Source organism: Drosophila teissieri, chromosome 3L (assembly GCF_016746235.2).
Source record: "Drosophila teissieri strain GT53w chromosome 3L, Prin_Dtei_1.1, whole genome shotgun sequence".
In the NCBI taxonomy this organism is placed as follows: Eukaryota; Metazoa; Arthropoda; class Insecta; order Diptera; family Drosophilidae; genus Drosophila; species Drosophila teissieri.
In genome coordinates this window covers 4311028-4326692 of record NC_053031.1, presented here as the reverse complement: position 1 = coordinate 4326692, position 15665 = coordinate 4311028, and the positions used below count along the sequence as shown (strand labels likewise).

Genomic DNA, 15665 nt, shown 5'->3' with positions numbered 1-15665 from the left:
CGGCTGCCTTTGGCATTCTAATAATTTTTTATTGTTGTCGTTTAAGTGGCCCATTGTACAGCTGGCAACATATTGTGTGCTTGCTGCAACTTCGTCCTGCCACTTGATAACAGTAGGTGCTTTCCATCCATCGGGCCATCCCTCAAGCTTTTTGCTCGAGCTCGATTTTGGCATTTGCCATAAAACCAGTTGTCCAATTCGGCATTCTTGGCCAGCAACTCGAGTGCTTCGAGTGACTCTCTGATAGAATATGTTTATAATTAGACATTGGTGATTAGTTGGTTTTTGTGTGTGAAACCGGAGAAACTGCTTTCATGGCAACTTCTTCTCGAGCGAGTGATTATTATCAATAATTTTAGTTAATTAAAGTCGAGTGAGGAATTTGTCTGGCTTTCTGTGTAGTTGGAATGACGACTCAACGTTCTTTGCGAACAGGAAACTTTAATGATTTTTAAATGTTCTCTGTAGAAAACACATTCTTTGCTTCTTTTGAATATTTGTGTAACGATTTTGTTTTGTTTATTCTATTTTCAAATTGATGACTCGGTTCACAGATATAAACCACAAAAATTAGCTTAGCTTAGTTTCCAAAAAAAAACATGAAATTAATCTGAAATAAACATAAACATACATCAAGAGTATTTACACAAAGTGCCTTTGCTCGAAATGCATTTAATTGGCGTTTCACGAATTCTGCTTATTTGCAAATAGTGTTCCCTCTTTGCTTCCAAGAATTTAGATATTTTTATAGTCTGCGAAGTAAAGATGATTTGATGGAGCACTGTAAGTGCATGTTTAGAACCAGTTTTCTATTTAATCCCACGCCTGGGACTGGAACTGCTCCCGAGCAAAGCCGATCTAGGACTTAATCTGTCCCATTCTTCACGGCAATCTATTATGTCTAAATTTCAGCTCACGCCTTTCTGCTGCTTACGCCCGTCTGACAAATCTCGTTTGATGCGGCTTAGGATGATGATGCATTGAGTGTCCCAGTTTCCTTCGGCTTCCCAGTTTCCAGCCAGCCCAGCCATTCAAGAGGCACCCGTTCATATTTCTTTCATGCTCGCCCCGCATTCAGACTCAGACTCAGAGTCAGATTCAGATTCAGATTGAGATTCAGATGGATGCTCGGTGCATTCGGCTTAGCCATTATTCCGTGCCCGCTGACAATCATAGAGCCCCCAAAGCACAGCTAGCCCAGAAAAAGGGGGGCCAAGTGGGGATCTAGGGAGGATTGGAGGATGGTAGGATGGTAGGAGGAGCATGGCTCAGATGAAGATGAAGGGCCTTCTTAATAAATGATTTGCTGCATGGGAGTCTGTGGGAGTCCTTGTTTAGCAGCTTTTGTTTGTTTTTTTTCTTGTGCTGATGATTATGATTTGCCGGCGGGACGAAAGCAAAATGCCAAATAAGCCGCCTGAAAAAGGTCGAGAGAGGGTTCGTTTGCTAACAGAATTTGCATCTGCGTTGCCAGGGTGTCCGACACTCAGACTTACATATATACGAAAGGATTATATATACATACTCTTATTATTCGGGTACATATCTGTCGTATATATGTACATATGTACGTATCTAAGCCCGCATTTGGATTGATTTCGCATCGAACTCGTGTTATTTTTCCCTCTATTTTCTTTTTGTGGCCCCTGCTAATTAGCAGGTTCTGTTCTGCGAGATTTGTCCGGGACTCGCTTTTGGCTTGCTGGGTCCAACTGTGTTAATGACTATGCTAATAATGCCCCTTGTTTGTTGTTATTGGAAACCGTGCATGCAACACCGCTGCAGCTGCCGCAGTTGGTGGCAGGATTACCAATAAACGCCGGCAAAGAGCTTGGCCATTTCAATTTATGGAATGTTTTTGGTCTCGAAATTTCCCAGAATTTTTGGTAATTGGGCCACTTGAATTTTGATCGTTTCAATAATAAAATTTATTGAAGACTGGTTCGTTTAAAATGTAATAATTGGCATAAGTTGTAGTAAGTTTTGTGTGTAATGTTTGACAATTTGATTTATGAATTTTCTATTATTTAGTGGCGTTTTATTGCTATTCAAAATAAACCGTTTCTCTCTAAAATATTTATATCCATTCGTAATGCACCCGAGTGTTCTCTTTACGAACTAATAGATTTTCCGTGCAACTCAAGCTGCCTCATTCGCTGCAGCGCAGTGTAAGCTGCTTTTGAGCTATCATTTCTTGTTTGTTTTTTTGCAATCCTATTTTGTGCAGTAAATGGGCATGTCAGTGAGGTTTTCTAGTACTTGGGGCAGCTGGTGGTGAAGTTTTCGGTTGCAAGTCCCCTTTACTTATTGTTCTCCATTAGGAAGAGCTTTGCACCAGCTATTCCCCATTTGCCAGTTCGCTTTCCCTTGCCCTTTATCTCCAACTCAGTGCTTCACTGTTTGTATTTTGAAAATTTTAAACGTTGCAAATGTTTTGCAACATTTCGACGGCCTTACCAGCTGTGTGCTACTAGTATTTCTCTTTTTTTTTTATATAGGTTGTACGATTGCAGTTCGCTGACTGCTTTTGTTGCTTTAGTTGTTGTCGTTATTTGGCCAACACACGCTCTGAATTCCACAAACACACACTGGCACACACTCGCAACGCAGCTGGCCACACAATGCGGCTGCTTTTGGCCATTTTTCGCACACATTTTTCAAACTCGAAGGCTTTTCTCGCGCCCTGCGCTTTTCCGTTTTTGTTTGGCGGCGTCCTTTTTTTTCCTCTCCGCAAAGTATGATGTGCATGTGCCTTTGTGTTGTTGTTAAGCAACAATTTGTACACAGCGTTAAAGCAGGAAAAGCTGAATAAAATAAAAACCAATAAATTGGGATTAGCGGCCCGCAGTTTGGAATACACTTGAAACTTTGGGGTGCTGAGAATATCGCCTGCAAATCACCTTGACCTTATATCAATTTTGGACTATATGGTATTTAAGCATACAGAAGCTTAAAATATTTATCAAAAATCAAGTTGTGGTTTTTAATATGATATATTTAGTTCCTCCGTTAGAATAAGTAACTGTGAGAAGTAAACATGTTATTTTATTTATTTTTATGTAATTATTTTTTCTGTGCAACGTAAACTTGTAGGCAACAAATATGACAACGCAAGCTGTAAAGTCTGGCGTTTTTTGTTTATAGGGGCGTGGCATCCGAGGCTTATACCGCTTACCGCATATGAATGCTGCGGGCTCTGCTTCTTTCTTGTCCATTTATTATTTCCCTTATTTTCCTTATTTTTGCATATTTTTATGTTTTATGTTTTATGTTTTATGTTTATGCGTTCTTCTTGTACGGCACACACGCACGCATGGCTTTCTGCTGATTGCTTTGTTCCGGCGCTTAAGCGTAATATACGTACGCAATATACGTGTAGTATATATACTAAACATCTGCATGGCATCGTTCACAACTCACTGTTAAATGAATGCACTCGAATCGAATTGAGTGAGTTCCATGCACAAAATGGGGCCAAGTTGTATAGTTATGAGTGTTTTATACAAAACAAACATTGAATGAGTGAATTTTAAAACTGAATGAAACTCTGGCCAGAAGTTTAATGCTTTCGAGTAGGTCCTTTCGTTTTCTGTCGGATTTCTTGAGTGAGTAAGCGCAATTAATCATTTAAACTCGTGTAGCTTTCCATTTAACTAATCCACTCATTTTAATGTATACTATCTCCCGAAATTTTCGTATCACTTTGAAATGCATTTTACGAGGCAGAATGCCAAAGGACAACATTTACATGACCAGCATGGCATCTAACATGCATAATTTATTAATTTATTTTTGAAGCTTATGACAAATTAGTGCAGAGTTTAGCAATCACGGTTTGTCTAACAAAAAAATTTAGCAATGAGCAATGGAAAAAAGGCTACAGACAAGAGAACACAAAAAAAATCTAATTACAGCTTTAAACAAATTACATTTTAAACTCATGTTCACGTTCACGTGTTTCCTGCAGCATTGCTGTGTTTGAAGTGTGGGAAAAGTGGGGGGACTATGCATTTTTCCAGGGGGCGGTGCGAGGGGTTCTGGTCCAACATTTTCGCGCATTTAGCTGTCGTCAACGTGCCGTCCCGTCCGTCCCGTCCAGTTGGAAAGTTTTTTGTTTTGTATACCTTTGACTGAACGGAAAATGAAACGTTTCCAAAAGCCACGACGCTGCCAGGATAAAGAATAAAGTGTGCGTGACACGTCCACGTCCGCCACCCAAAACCACCCACTATGTATATCCTCTCGCTATACATACTATACTATAGTTATACCCCCTTTTATATTCGCCGCTTTTGTGTCCGCAGCCATGTTCATTTATGTGACTCCGTTTTTAGTTGCTAAAACTTTGCTCTAAGCTGCCGTTTTTGTGTGCATTGATGGGTCGGGATGGGAAAATCGGGTTTCGGAGCAGTAGTAGTGGTAGTATAAATAGGGACCATGGATTAGGTTTTTCAAGGGGAGGGATTTCGAATTTTGAGTGGGTGGCGGCGGCAGTAAGGCAATCGAAATGGATGGCATAAAGTCAATTTGTAAAATGGTACGCCGGTTTGGTTGGTCATCAATGGACTGGAAAGCTGGTACCGGATATGGACAGAGAGAGATATTAGTTTATCTGCCGGATTGTCGGGACAGATTTATCCATGCCAATTTGCGTTAGTTATAAAGTGGATATTTCGTAGTTCAATCAAAGTGATTGGAAATTTGGATTTGGTCGCTGTTGCAAATGAATCCATGAATCGATTTGATGAAAATGGTTTTTAATAACATACAGATAGATGTACAAAAAGTTATTTGCAATACAAATAAGAATATTCGAGTATAAACAGCTTCTATATTTAATTACTAGTGATACTAATTAAATTGACTTTTCTGTTATTCCGGAAACCACTCAACTTCGAAATGCACTTAGACCTGCTTTTGCTGTCAAAGCTGTATTTTCCCCTTGCACAATGCATTTTCGTTTGCCCTGCTATGTGTACTCATTACTGTTCGTTAATTGCATATTTGAAATGCCCAAAAGATCACAATCATTTAGCCATACACGTGCCTCAATTACAAATTCCCCAAGGTGCAGCTTCGTCCTTTCGTCCTTCCCCTCTCTCTCTCTCCCTCACAATCAACACAATCAAAGGCTTCTACACCCACACACATCCTAGCATAGATCCCTTGTTGACCCGCTCCTATATATGGCTGCTGGTTCAATTGGTTCGTTCCTTTTTAAAACGCATTGACTCGTTTTAAGTGTAATAGAGTTGCCTGACAGCCACACACACACACAGGCACAGGCACAGACACAGATACAGATACGACAGATACTCACGCACACAGCCGCAGTGTTGGCCCATGCAAATGGCAGGGGCGAAAATCTATAGCAATCATCGAAAAGCCAAAAGCAACTACAGGTCAACTTCTCTAAAGCGAACGCGTTCCCTTACTAACTTTCATGAACTCAACTACCAATAGAATTAGCAATAGGCATAGTCAAAAAACATGTTCCATCTATGAAGGATGTAATACACTTTTTTCGAGAGATTTTCGATCTGACTTAGCCAAGTTTGACTGCCGAACAATAGCGGCCCAAACAAACCTTGCACCCGAAAATTTACAACAATAAAAAGCGTTTTAACACACACAAAGCTCTTGAACCCTGGCAAAACTGCAATGCGACAAGAGCTGAGCTGCAGTTGAACAAGGCTAGAGGGGGAGGTATAGATGGGCATGGACAAAGAGTGAATGAGAGGGCGATAGAGAGCAACCTATATGGACCATGGTCCGAAAGCGTTCGAACTTTGAATCCTTGACAAGTTCAAAAATTCGGACGCTTCATGAGTGCAAAACGGAGGACGGGAACTGAGCTGATAGATTGTAATCCTTGTGTGCTGCTGCTTTCAATTGGCTCCTGCTGCCGCTCCTGCTTCGCCTGCTCCTTCCGCTCCTTCCACTCCCTCCACTTCTTCCGCTCCTTCGGCTCCAACCCACTGAAAAGCCCCCTCGAATCCGCCCCAGAGCATCCATACTGTCAATTGGCTTTGTGTGTTCGGGAGAAACGAACACGAGAGTGCGAAACTGATGGGGGTTTTGCTGCTGGGGGCCACAATTGGGAAAAGTTGAGCAGGACAAGGACAGTAGTGATTCCATGGCTGCTCCTGTATGTGTTAATTTAGTTTTGTTGTCATCAGGACAGGCGGTCCAGAAACAATTGAAACAATAACGAGACAACACACACACACACAACCAGCATGCGGAGATTCGCTGGGTAAATGTAACCAAAGCGGTCAGTTTAATTACATTAGCGATGGATGAGCTGATGGATGAGTAAATGACTTTATACAGGAACATTTTACACAATACAATATTCTTAAGATTACGGAAAAATAATATTATATTAATATTATTATTATATTATAACAAACTTTATTAACGGAATTAAATATAATTGTTACAGATTGAAGCTGTCGAATCCAGTAGCAATTTCGGAAAATGTAAGTTGAATTCCCAATTTTATAAAGCTAAGTCCTACATTTAAGTAATGTGAGAAATTCAGACCATAAAACACCAAATAAATATATCATCTATCATCATCTCTCTTCTTGAAAAGAACACAATACTTGTTGCATGTTTCGTGCTAATTTGTTTACATATTTTTTCCACTGTACGTCTTATTGAGGCAAGCGAAAGCTTTCAATGTAATTTGCTTTTAACCCCCAGAAGTCGACAGCCTCGTAAGCCGCAAAATGCGTTTTTTGTTGGCATTTAGCATTTGATTAATTGCCAGACAGCTCGGCATAATGATAATGGCTCGGCCTCTGTCCTTGTCCTTGTCCGTGTCCGTGTCGGTGTCCTTTTTGCGAGGTCTGGCAACCCCGAGCGGGTCTCCTAAAGAGACCCTTTAACTTTAACCTGCCCTCAAGGCGTTTTGGGGGTTGAATTCTAAAAGATTTTCTGCATAAGGGGGTGCTGGGAGGGGGAGGGGGATGCATGGACTGGGGGTAAGTAGGCGTCGGCTATTTCGTTAACAATAAATAACGCTTGAGACAGGCCCGAGGGTTTTTGTTTTGCCAGAGCGAAACCCCTCGAGTGCCACCGACGACGAGCTGGTATGTGGATGGGTACGGGGACGGCGATGAGGACGAGGTCCTTTGATCTGATGCCATGGATGGCGAAGGAAAACGTGCGAAAACGCTTTAGCTCGACTACGGAAAGGAGCCGGATTGATGTGGCGTCTAGTGGCGTCTACCTTGTTTGCTTTTCATAATGAATGCGGCTTGAGTCAAAAGGAAAAATAAGCCACCGGGGGAGTGAAATTCCCCCGCTTGGTTCGGCAACTCGTCGGGGCAGCTGTGCAAAAAAACAGGATACACACATCACAGCGTATCCTGTGCTGTCCTGGCAAGTTTATTGATCAAATATCGCATGTCACTATCCAAAAGCACACATATCTGTACACACACACACGAACAAATCGGTCGGGAAAACCACAGGGGACAGGATACAGTTGGTTGGATACGAAGGGAACCCATTATCCACCGCCGCCCAACCATAAATGCCAACTAAAAATGTCATTTAAATTGTCGTTATGTCCTGTTTACTGTTCTCTGTCATTTGGCCAACTTTCCCGTTCTGTATCAGCGTTTTGTTTTCCACGCTTTCGGCCATCATCATCATCAACGTCAGGGGCAAAAACTTTCTGGCTTTTTACGGTCTCCTCGCTAACCGCAGGCTCCAACCGAAAAAACCAGAGAGCATTAAAAACGACAAAAATGAATTGGCGCAAATTACATATACGTATAAAATATAGAATAAAAAAAAAAAAACACAGTAACAAAAATAAAGTGTGGCCCAAATATTTCAGTGGCAAATCAAAAATTTGTAAGGACACCAGCAGGGGATGATGATTTGACCCCCGAAAAGAAAGAAAGCACGGCGAAATAATCCTCGGAAGTCGCACAGTGGTGAGGTGGCAAAAGAAAATGCGAAAATTTAATCTGCGTAAACTTTTAATTAATGCGGCAATATTAAGGGATAAGCTGCGTAATGAAATTCGACTGATGAATACATTTATATTCATTAAGCAAGCTTTGCACTGAAACCGGGTTTTGAAAGCGGGTGTTTATGTGGAATTATAATTGTGTATAGACATGCAAAAAATAAATGTGTTCTTTAGATTGTAAATTATTAATAGAACTGTAGTTGCAAGACTGTTTCATTCTTTTAGAAGAGATTAGCTTATCAAATGAGGATCGCTCCACATTTGATAGTCTTATATCCCGAACTTTTTGTAATCATCATTTAACGTCATCATTCTTAATTTAATCATAAATCATAATACATATATTTCTGCTCTCTACCCAGTGTGTATATGAGCAGGGCCCAACCGAGGCATCTAAAAATGCATTAAAAAGTTTTATTGTTGTTTTTTTGCCCGCCCAAGCGTGCGTCGGCCATATTTGTTTGGCTTCCGTTTCCGCCGCAGAAGTCGTGCTCGTCCTCGCCCTCGTCCTCATCATCTTCCGTTTCTCTGGCTCTCTCTCTTTTTTTGCCAACAACGGAAGTTGGCACATTAAAAAGTGCTTTGGATCCGTTGCTTTCCGCTGCTCGGGAATATCCTGGGGGCGGTGGCTTAAGAAGCGAGGGGGAGTGGCAACGCAAGACGGCGAGTGTATAAACAACAACATCATCATCCGGCGCGTCCTTTGTGGTCATCAGCTGTTGCAAGGTGTTAAGAGCCAACATGCCGCATGCCCCATGCCCCACAATGACCCTCATTAAGTTAATGGTCAGCGTTCATCGCAGTTTTTCTTTCATCTTACCACTTGGAATGTTTGAGCAAAATTCATTAAATAATTATTAATTTTCTGCTTGTTGAAAATGCATTTTTTGCTTCTTGATGTCCCTTTTGTTAATGTAATGCCTTTGTGGTCTGGTCTTTGGGCTGCAATTAGAAAATCAATACGCTGCACTTTGACACAAGTTAATTTAATTTGTCGCCAGCAGCCAAATGTAATTAATGGTTTCGTTTGGTTCGGTTTGCTTTTTGGCAGCAGCTGCCTAATGAGTTGAAATTGTCCCATAAAAAGCTTGGGAAAAGTTTTTCCTGTTAGCATTTATGGGAGGCAATAACTGACAGATTGCGTTGCCTGTCGCTTGATTTATTTTAACTGACATTTAACTGTTTTTTGATACGAATTTAATTTTTATGTTGACTTTAATGTCACAAGCGGAATAATTAATTTGTTTCACCGAAATAATTACTCTGTTTACTGTAGGCCAATTGGGAATATTCGGGAATTTAATGTGTCTTTGATGTTTTATTTATCATTTAAGATATTTTTTTTATTTTTTTTTTTTTACCTTTGGTAGCTGCAATTTATATTAGGTACCAATAAATTCACAATGCGTAATCGAATCAATGCATAATTGCATCATCGAATCGTCAATCATGTGGCGGAATCTGCTGTTAAGTCCACTTGATGTTTATCAACATGGCCATTAACTCGCTGATCCTAATAAGCCTTGTTATGTGTCATTGTGCCCACTTCAGTCTGATTGTTATGGTGATTACCACCACCACCAACACCATCGCCATCACGAAGATCTCTGCCCAGGCAACAGTGCGTATGTGTAACGTGGCTAATACCAACCACAGACAGCTCAAAGAGACCAACACAACTAGCCGACATTTGGTGTGCTTTTTATGGGGTCGAGACAGCAAAGCAACAAAAAGTGGCACAACATCTCTAATATGAGAGTTTTATTTTATTACATTTTATTACACATAAGTTGGCAACAAAATGCGTTAACTCACACAGGCTCACTGACTCACAGACGCACAGGCACACAGTCACACAGACACACGGACACACAGACGGCAGTCCACAAGGATTCGCTGATAGACAGTTTCCATTGAAGCGGAGTTGGCAGTTTAGAGCACGTAGAACGTATCTCCGTTTCCGCAGATAAACGCGCTCGTATCTGTGTGAATGGATGCTGTGGCATCTGTGTGGGTGTTTCCTTTTAACAAAATGTTTTGATTTCCATGGGAAGGCAGGACGCTGCTAGTCAGCTCCAACTAATCTGTTATCCCTTATCCCTGAGCTGAGTTTCCTTTTTTTTTTCTCCACAGAGGTCCTTCTTCTGTCCCTCGTTGTGTATGTTGGTTTTTGCTTTTTCAATTCATTTTATTTATCGGAGCATGAAAGACGCCCCACAGATACAGACACACATTCACACATTCCGGATTCAGATACAAATACAAATCAGTAGATAATAAAAGAGCACAAAAAGCGGACAACCAAATCAAAATGAGAAATCGCCACCTCATTCCATTTTCGGGTGCGAAATACGAGCATCTAAAAGGCAACATTAGAGAAACAGAAGGTGGGGCTTATATATTTATCTGCTCTAGCTAAACTCGAATGCTCTGCACTTAAAGAAAAGTAGATTAGGATTGCTACTCATTTCATATTTTGGAAAATCTTCAAGAGGCTTAGAACAAATAAGCCACTTTTAAAATATGGTTTCCTATTGTGTGCAATTTTCGCAACCACCTTCTATTCAAAATGTTGCCAAATTAAGGCAAATCCTTTTTCATCTGCTGAGAGAGATAGTGAAGATAGTGGGGGATGTAGTGTTCGAAACTCCTGCCATAGCAAAAAGACTTCAATCAACAAAATACTGGGAACACTCAGAGCAGCTGTACACACATACTTGGGTTTTATCTGTGAAATCGAAGCCGGCCTTCCATTCCCATTTGGCCTAATTGATATTCATTTTATGCATGGCTCTCAGCCTGGCCAATGGTTCTGTTTACGAAATATTATTGCATTTCGGCCAGCCGCCTCCTCATGTGTATCCCCATCAATTTTGGCCCAGACTAATTAAGATTGTGTTGGAGATGGCAGCTCCTTGGGGTTTTACTTTTGTCATAGTATACTTTTCAGCGCCAGACTAATTAGTCAGTGCAGATGAAGTTGTTGGGTCGGCAAATTGAGTTGGAAATTCAATTTAGCAAATCACAAAACGAAGGACTTTAGAAAAAAAAGAACATTGGAAATGGCATAAAAAATGGAAGGCGGAACGATGTTCAAATAAAACAAAGCAGCAGATAACAACAATCAAGCTGCTAAGGGCAGCACAGTGAGAAAAGTATGGTAATATATGGTATCTAGAATATTTGTGATGATTTTACTGAAAGAAAATTCAAATTTATCTGGTTTTCATTAATAAACTTTTTTGTGGCACCGCTGACATACTCCAATGTCAGTTTTAAACACCCAATTACGGACAAATTGTCCTGATATTTCTTCTATGTGCGAAGAGGTCCCCAGCGAGTGTTGACGACAACAAAATGAAGTTCGCAAGACTGCCGGGGAATGAAATGGCAGGGAGTCAGGACTTTAAGGACACCAATGAGAGCCACGTTAGAAATGACAACAAGGATGCAGCTGCAATGGCTTCCCACGGCCATTGTTGCTTGCTATTATCCTGCCACTGGCAATAAAAACCACCGCCGTCGTCGCTGCCTTTTATTTTCTTGTTGAATTTTTTGTTTTTTGTTTTTTTTTTTGTTTCTTGTGCAGTTGCTGCCTGCGCTGTGTGTTGCCTAGGATTTTTGCAACTTTCATGCCAGGAATTTCTCGGTCACTGACATGGCCCAAACGACAGCAACGAAACGCGGCTTTTGTTGCATGTTGCTAGTTGATTTCTTTCCTTCTCTACTTTTATTTTTTTCCTTCAGCTTTTCGCTGCTGTCGTCGCCGCCGTTGTTTTCAGCTATGTTGTGGCCTGTGGCGTTTGTTGTGACAAAAAAATCTGTTTTTGGTTGACTGCCTAACATTGCTAAATGTGCATACGAAGCGACAGCAACAACCTCAACGAAAATGCAAAAAATGCTGAATAACTAGAGCTGGTTGGCCAGCATTAAGAAAGAACAAAAAAATCTATAAATCTAATGAGCAAAGCAAAATGAGAAGAACTTTAAATTGAATATAGTATGAGCAACTTTCTTTGCGTGGTACGAAACATTTTAAAGCTCATTTAAAACAATTACAAAGAATTTTCATAAATATCAGTCAATAAAACAGTAATAAAGCCAACAACATTTTCTCCCCACCGCCACCAAACAAATAGCAACTTTGCAACGGCAACGGCAAAGTCAAATTTACTTTTCATTTGCAAGAAAACTTTTCCACTCGCAGAACATAATTTTGCCATCGTTTTCCCGCAATTACATTGCTCCACTGTGCATCGACATTTATGCGAAAATCTGACGTCCATCCCCGAGCAATAGGAGCACATAAAAAGCTAGAAAAGCGGGCCGAAAGGCGGAGAAGCGGGAAAGCGGGAAAAGCGAAGAAAAAACTTTGCATAGCATATTTACACATGGCCTTTGGCATTGTTTTCACAGGCGGCGCGATATCAACATGCAGGTCGACTTCGTGTTGTTGCTGTTGGATGCTGGATGTTGGATGCTGTATGTTAGCTGTTGGCTTTTTGGCATCCTAAAATAGTTGGCGGCCGTCTGTTGTGGTTAGCATATTCAACTTGTTCTACTATTTTTATACCCATTTTGTGTGGCCCCCCTCCCTCTGGGCGCTGCCAGCTCCCCTCAGCTTGGCTACATTTTGGCCATGTCGAACACAAACAACCAAATTGCTGAAAAGTGGCTAACCAACCCAAGCGCACACCCATTGGAAAATCTTTGTGTTAGCCAAGTTTCCCTAAGTTTGACAACGGCAGAGAATGTCAATTTGGCTTGACTTTGTTTCCATTTATTGAAGATTTTATTGCTATTTGGAATTGCGATTGGCTCTGCCTTTTCCACTCATTTTCCACGACAGCTTCACGAAAAGTGTCAAACTGCAAAGTGTCACTTGCAGCGCGCAGAAAGGAGTTTTTATGCAAGGAAAATTGAACGGAACAGAACTTTATCAAAATGCAATTGATTTCGAAGCGGTAGCCACTTTCATTGACCCAAATTGACGCATATAACTTTCTGCTGGCTGCCACAAATACAATTTAATAAATTTCATTAGAAAATCTGTTCCTCCCCATAAAAGTTTGCCAAAGCCGAAACTTTTCGGCACTTGACAAAAAGTAAATATAATTTGGCTCGGTTTTGGTATAAGCTTTCGTTATAAAATAGAGATGATCAAATAGAAGGGTATTTTTTTCAAATGTGTGTGATATATTAAGATGAGTTAAAAAAAGTTTGTTATGTTTTCCAGTTTTAAAATGAAATATTTGCCTTGTTTACTTAGCTTTGGTTGCCCGTTTAATTTTCTGACCATCGTGTATGTTTGGTATCGATAGCCTTCGGCCAGTTTGCTACCCGAAATCTGAGGCAAGTTGGGGAACTCAGTTCCGTTGGCAATTCGCAAACATTTTCCGGTCAATTTGTTGGAAGTTCTCCGGCTTCGATTAACTTTTGCCAGTGGGAGTTTAGGAAAAAGTTTCGATTCCCATTCCTTCTCTTGCAAATAACACTTTCGTTGGGCTGAAATCTAAAGTTTGTTTGTCGGGTAGGTGTCTAAGCTGTCTGGGCAGTAAGTTATTGGGTCTTATCTCTGCTCCAACTTTGTGTATACATTAATATTTATACATATTACTTGTATATATATACTCGTGTAAAGCAGCTATCATAACACATAACCCAAATGTACTCCCACACAAACTTGAACTTCTCGTTTCTTTCGCGCTTCTGCTTTATTAAGTAATAAAAATGTGTCAGCTGCAGCGATAATTTTGTTCAACCTGAGTGTTGTCAGCTCATTCGACAGCTCGTAAAATACAAAGAAAATAAAAGCATTCCTCTTGTATGTTTATTTGATTTTTTTTCATATAAACTCTGCAGCGGCGTGTCATTTATAATTTGCTCAACAGCGGGAGTAAAATGTTTGTGTTTTTTAATTTAATCATTTCGCTAATTTGTTGAAATCTCGTTAGCGCCCTCGTTATCATTTAACAAAATAAATGCCAAGCCAGCGAGTTTTGTGTCATTCCTGGTGAACATTGTAAAATATGGTTTTTCTAGGGAAATGTACATTTGGCCTCTTCCACAGCCTGCTTATCGCTTTGCATATACATTTCCCAGTCTAAAGCTTAAATTCAATAACAAATGGGGCGATTTTTTATTTGTTGGCAGCAACCAACACTCTCGACGATTTATTTATGGCAGAAAATTATTACGAGCCACGCAGAAACACACCCCCCAATTCCCTCAGCAAAACAGCTATCATAATTTTTGCCCTGTCAAAGTTTGCAACAATTTTTCACGATTTTGATGACAAAAAAAGCTGCGACGGCGGAGAAGCGGAGAAAAATGCGTTTCAATATTGCATTCACGGCTGCCCCTTGGGAGAAAAACGAGAATTGTATAGGATGTAACGCTGTGGGAGTTCGTTATAAAATAATATATATATATAGTAGTATAATGCAGCTGCTGCCCGCAACTTTGTTTGTTGCTTTTGCAAATTTTGTATGCCTGCTTAATTATGGGACCGATTTCAGGCATTAGATGATATTATTTATTATTACTATGCTGCATGAAAACTGCACGGCCAGAGTAAACTATCAATGTAAATTAATTTTTGCTCTTATATTTTTTGTGTTGCATTATAATTGTTGCACAGTAATGAAGCCATCGTTTGTGGGTCGCAAAAATAGACAAAAACACACTAAATCAACCATAATTCAGTTTAATTTATTTTCGCTGATAAAAGTGGACAAACAAATTTCGTTTTGCATATGATTTAGTTGTTTAAAAAGAGTAATGCGAATATAAATTGAATATTTTAGAAAACTTGACGAACATATTTAAAATGTGTGCTGCTTTAACTTGAAGTTAAAAGGATCTATTTGATGATAAGTTAGTTGCGTTGTTTTAAGTGGCATGCACTTTCTTAAATTACATTTTCTGTGTCGTCTTTTGGAATACGAGTTTTTCTTAAAGTAAACTCTGCTCATCTCAGGCATAAATGATACCTCTTCTTTTTTTAACCTGTCTCCGCGCTTCTCAAATATTTAGCCAAGTACTTTTGCATGGCATATTCTTCACCCTACTTTCGAGCAACTACAGCCGATGGCTAAAATAACAACCGAGTCTTGAAATTGTTTAGAGCCTGTGCGAAAGACTGTGTGAAGTTGTGGAGCGGCGGGGGAGGGAAAAGTTTTCGCCCAAGATTGAAAAGCGGGAAAATGTTGCAGTGACGGTTGCCCCACGGGTTCTCTGAGTCACTGCTGCGGTCCCCGTCAAATATGCAGAGTGGTCGTCTAGTGAACAACATCATAATGGCAGAAATCTCTGGGCACATTAACATAATCGGGCAACGGGCCCAGGAATGGTGATGGCTCTCGCTGATGCCTGGATGCCACTGGCAGCTGAACAACATCATTTTCATTTGCACCGAGCATTTTCCCAACGAACCGCTTGCCCCTCCCCCTCATCTCTGCCCCCTTCCGCCTTTGGCGACGGCAACAAAAACAACGGGGCCGGACGACTGGGTTCGCGATTGTTTGGCGTTGGTGGAATAAACAACGCGACGTGTCCAGTGCAGGCGAGCAAAAGGGGGGGAAAAGGGGGTGGGGAATGGAATTGGTATTGGGGCATTAGGGGAGATGGGTAATGGGGTCCAACCAACGACAGTGTGCGACAGTTTGAAACCCGC

General features: G+C 40.7%; 1 protein-coding gene across 1 annotated transcript in view; it reads left to right on the top strand.

Annotated features, from left to right (window-relative positions):
• LOC122615663 (bifunctional heparan sulfate N-deacetylase/N-sulfotransferase) overlaps positions 1 to 15665 on the top strand; it is a 55427-nt gene that overhangs the window by 3514 nt on the left and 36248 nt on the right. Inside the window, exon 2 of the mRNA XM_043790709.1 lies at positions 6446 to 6482. The gene's annotated coding sequence lies outside the window, so the exon portion shown is untranslated. The remainder of the gene's footprint in view (positions 1 to 6445; positions 6483 to 15665) is intronic.